General features: G+C 41.2%; 1 non-coding gene across 1 annotated transcript; it reads right to left on the bottom strand.

Annotated features, from left to right (window-relative positions):
• Nucleotides 1-416: 416 nt before the first annotated feature.
• LOC112084753 lies at nt 417-523 on the bottom strand. The gene has a single exon (XR_002898414.1). It is a non-coding gene; the product is annotated as a small nucleolar RNA R71 (small nucleolar RNA).
• Between the last annotated feature and the right edge of the window lie 4,804 nt (nt 524-5,327).

Genomic DNA, 5,327 nt, shown 5'->3' with positions numbered 1-5,327 from the left:
TTCACCGCCCCATTCCGCCAGCAAATCAACACCGAAGACAAACCAGGAACCATCGCATAGCTGACTTTGATGCACCTACTCAAAATTTTCAGAATCGATCTGCGATTCAAGTACCATTTTCGAACCGGAATGAGTTTGAAGTCAAGCCTCAAATCATCTCATAGGTGAAGCAAAACTAGTTCCATGGAGTTCCTTCTGAGCACCCAATGGACCATATCGAGCTTTTTGAAGAAATTTGCAGCATGATGAGAACAAACCAAGTTCCACCTGACTATTTAAAGTGTAAGTTGTTCCCTTTTTCATTAGCAGATAAAGCTCACCGGTGGTTGAAGTCTTTGCCTGCAGGATCGATTACTAATTGGGAAGAATGTAGAACTGCTTTCCTGAACCACTTCTACACTAAGTCAAGGTCGAACAATCTGAGAACGAAGATCTCAACCTTTCAACAAGGGCCAACTGAATCTTTCTATGAAGCTTGGGAACGTTTTAAGGAGTATGAACGTGATTGCCCTCATCATGGATTTCATGGATCAAGCATGCTGAGCACATTTTATCGAGGTTTGCAACCAAAATACAAACTTTCACTTGATACAGCTAGCAATGGAGATTTTGGGCAAAAGACGATAACTCAAGGAAGAGCCCTCATCGAAAATTTGGCTCAAGCCAATAGCAATGACTGTCCTGAATATGATCGATCGATGAAGCAAGCCGGAACAGACAACAAGGAGATAACCGAGTTGAAAAACATGGTGAGCCAGCTTCTGAAGAGCAACAATCGCCCGATCCATGCCTGTGAAACCAACAATGGCGCAGAAGATGAAGGACCTAGTGATATCGATCACATTAATCAAGCATTTCAATAAGAAGATGTGAACTACGTAGGAGCACTAGTGCCATACCAAAATCGCTCCAACAACAACTTCAACAACAACTTCCGGAATGCAAATTACAACAATCTCTCTTACCGCAATCCAAATGTGGAGAATCCTCAAGATCAGGACTACCCACCTCAGCAAAAATCCTTCCAAAACAAGTTTCAAGGTGGAAACTTCGGAGGAATAGTACCATATCAACCGCGACAGCCATATAACTACCAAGGTACGGGTTTTAACAATCAATTTGTACAACAGCAGGGAGTCACGACGAACCAGCTAGCTTCACAAATCGGTAGACTTGAACAGTCAATCCAACAGCTCGTTATGACGAACGAAAAAGCATCTAAAGACGTGAACGTGAAAGTGGACTGCATGTACAATGATCTGAATGGTAAGTTTGAATATTTATCTTCGCACATAAAGAAGTTAGATGTGCAAGTCGCCCAAACAGCCGACTCTATGAAGAGGCAAAGTGGAGTTCTTCCAGGAAGAGTTGAAGATAACCCTAAGAAGTTTTGCAACGCCATAACAACATTGCCCGAAGAAGAGTCCGGAACCGATGAAAAGAAAGAAGAAACCCCAATCTTTGTACCACTATACAAGGATTTCGATCCCAAGCAGCCACCGTTTAAGGTACCCGAACGATCACCGTTTCAAAGGATTACCAAAGCCGATGATCCGGAACGTTTTGTTTTCCAGTGTTTCATTTCAGGAATCAAGTTTACAGACTGCTTATGCGATTCCGGAGCCAATGTCAATATCATGTCTAAGGCATTTGCCGAAAGATTGGGCATAAAAACCTTAAGGACATCGACGGTTAAGGTTATCTTTGGAGATTCATCTCAAAAAGATACTGAAGGGGCGATTCATGATCTACAAGTTCTAGTGGGAGATAAGATTGTTCCAGCGGATTTCCAAGTCCTGGAGATGGATAAAGACAAGGAGAGGCCACTCATTTTCGGGAGACCATTCCTAGCTACACTAGGAGCAATAATCGATCACGCAAACCGGCATGCTGTTTTCCTCAATGTGGACAGAAAAAGGTACTATCCTACTATCTTAGATGAATTTCCAAGTAAAGAAAACAGGCCAAAAGAGAAAGAAAAGGAGAAGCCGAAAGCTTTTGCAAAGATCAAAATCATCATTCCACCGGACGCAACAGAAACTAGTGAGGACCAAATCCAGGAGCTGATCGGAAACACAAAAATGGTTCTGAACAACATTAAAGTCCGAAAGAAGATTAAAGGTAAGAAGACTTCCCTTCAAGGAGAAGAAGTAAAACTTCCACACACCGGAAATGATAAAGGCAAATCAAGTGGAGTGCCATTCAAATCAGCCTGATTCCTCATGCTTACGTCGAGCTAAACGACTTAAAACAAAAGCGCTTAATGGGAGGCAACCCATTTAGGTACTCTTTCTTTTAGTTTTCTTTTCCTTTTTAGAATTTATGCTTTCTTTTTCTTTTTAAGTTTTAGGTATTTTATAAAACAAAAAAACAAAAAAAAAAATCAGAAAATTTGAAAAACCAAGAAGAAAAAAGGTAGGTCTTTAGCTGCTCGGCCCGGCAAAGACGAGAAGATTGGACAATAGGCCCGCAGGAGGAAGACCCGCGGTCGCAACAAACGGAACCGCGGCCAAAGGTGCATCGACCGCGGCACCGTGAATGTGACCGCGGCCGAGCACTCGACTACCGCGGTCGCGCATCTCCTGACCGCGGACGTTGGTCGTTGAGATGATTCCGCGGATTTCTGGCGTTTCCCGGTGTTGCCTGGTGATTTCCCGGTGTTGCCTGGTGTTGCCTGGTGATTTCCCGGTGTTGCCTGGTGTTGCCTGGTGATTTCCCGGTGTTGCCTGGTGTTGCCTGGTGATTTCCCGGTGTTGCCTGGTGTTGCCTGGTGATTTCCCGGTGTTTCCTGGTGTTTGCCTGGTGATTCCCGGTGTTGCCTGGTGATTCTCGGTTTTGCCTAGTGATTCCCGGCATTTCCCGAAATGTTCCCGGTAAAACCCGAAAAGATCCTCCGTAAGTTTTAAACTTTTCTAATGTGCAAACAAGAAAAGGTAAGTTCCCGTAAACTTAAAAATTTCCAGAAATTTTCCGTTTTTGCTTCAAAAACGCTTTTTAAAGAAAAGAAACAAACTTTTTGGATCAAAACTCTTTCTTTTCTTCTCTTCCAAAAGACTTAGAGATTTAGGAGAAAGAACACATTCTTAATTCTTAAGCTTTTTAAGAGATTTTTGGCTCAAACCTCACTCTTTTTCGAAGCTGATTTCAATTCTACCATCAATTCTCTCTTTCCAGCAAGGTATGAACCTCAAACTCACCATTCTTACTCGATTCTGAACTTAGGGTTTTCTTTAAAAACCCAAAATCTTGGCCTATTGATGGTGGAAATAGCTTAAGAATGATAGATTATCCATTTAGGTTATCTAAAAATCGATTTTAGCACCTAGCTTAAGAGGAATTGAGATTTTTGAAATTTGGATTCTACATGCTTCATAAAAATCGAATTTGGAACAGCAAAATTGATGAATTTGATTTAGTCTAGGCTATCCTACATGCTTCATAAAAATGCCAGTATTGCTAGTGAGAATTTTCTAGGCTATCCCCAATTGATGCATACTGATTGATATTGGTCTAGAAGTTTGGTCTCTGAGATTTTGTTTAGTTCCTGCGTTTTGAAACCTCTCGCTGAGATTTAGCCTTTGTTTTGTTTGAGGACAAACAAAAGACTAAGTCTGGGGGAGTTGATAACACCGGATTTTGACCATTTTTATGGATCATTTAAATATTTTTTACAGGTGTTTTTACTCCGTTTTCAAAGGTTTTCAAAGGATTTCTATGTTTCCGGATTTTAAAAGACTTTTCAGGTAATTTGGGATAAAGAGGCACAAAATGGAACAAAAAGACTCTTTTGGATAAATGCAGACCGTCAGAACTCTCATAGAGAGACGAAGACCTTCTCACCGTCTGATCACCCTCAAAATTGGACAACTTATAGAAGAATCAACCAGCTTTCAAATGCACTTGGTTTGGAGACATTCCAATGGTTGGATCTCAAGATATTCCTTAGACCCGGAGCCACGCAGAGTCGGCCAGCAACTCACGCGACCGCGGCCAACAAGCTATTTGCCTTGGTCAGAAGCTTCCCGACCGCGGCCAACAAGCCAATTGCCGCGGTCACAACACTCCCGACCGCGGCATTCAAGCTCTGACTTAAAGCCCACTTATCTGAAGCCCAAAGTCATTCCCAGCCTCAATTCCGGAACCCTAGAGACCATGGAGTATTGGAGACTATAAATACATGTCATTTAGGTCGTTTTTAGGGAGAGCTTATTCATACTTTACAGAAACCCTTTTCCTTTAGCCGTTTTTATGAGATTTTCGTAGAAGATTGTTCAAGTCCGAGTTCTTCAATAGAGAAGCTTTCTTTATCTCTTTTCTTTACTGTTTTTCATTACTTTTATTAAAACCAATGATGATGTCGAACTCAGCCATGTCTGAGTAGATCCCAAGTTGGGCTTAGGGTTCCCGAAAGGGGCTCTCATAATCGATTAAGACATCTAGGTTTATAGATCTGGGATTTCGACATGTTCTCTGTTTATTCTTGTTCTTATTGCATGTATGCTTGATTGATCACCTAGTATCTGATCTAGATAGTTAGTGTTGCGAAAGTTTTCATTAAGTATCAGCCCTAGAATGAAACAGGCGATTTTTCCGTAGGAGTGGAAACCTACCTGCGGTGAGATCGTGAGTATTGACGAGTCTTGTGCAGCTCTTGCGTTCTCTCCCTTCCATGGCCAGAGTGGAAACCTACTGGTCAGGGTTGCGAGAAACAGTTGGTTATGATCACGACAGTGACGTAGTCATACCGTCGTACTCTAGCTCTAGAACCCATATATTGTTATCCGTCAATCCCAATCTATCTACACTAATGTTAAAACCGATTATGATCCCTTAGAGTTCCCAAAAGCTCAACGTTTTTAGCCATAGTTTACTGATAGACAAGACTTTTTAGGGTCTCAGGGCTATCAATCCCCTTGTCAATGTAGCACAAAGAGGTTTATCAATCCAGATGTGGTGTTAGACACTAAGCTATATGATCAAGTTCTTAATTCAAGCAAACAAGAGTGGGTCTTGATTAATCTAGAGACAACTATAAACATAAACAAGATTAAAGACTAATGACAATGACAAATGGTGTGAATAAGATATGATGGAGGTATGAGATTCTAGACATGATAGATGGTTAGGGTGCTTTGGTGTTAAACTAGGAATGCTAATGACAATGATGAGACATGATTCAAGTGATTAAGAACTCTAATCTATGTTAATCCTCTCATGAAGGTATTAACCCCTATACTAATCCATTTTCAAACCAAATTCCCATTTGTGAAATATGAATCAATATGCATTAATAAACAGTTCTCAATGATCATTCAAGCATTTAACAA

This window comes from Eutrema salsugineum, unplaced genomic scaffold, assembly GCF_000478725.1.
Source record: "Eutrema salsugineum unplaced genomic scaffold, Eutsalg1_0 scaffold_4, whole genome shotgun sequence".
Lineage (NCBI taxonomy): Eukaryota > Viridiplantae > Streptophyta > Magnoliopsida > Brassicales > Brassicaceae > Eutrema > Eutrema salsugineum.
The sequence above is the reverse complement of the archived record's forward strand: the minus strand, read 5'-3'. Positions and strand labels throughout refer to the sequence as shown.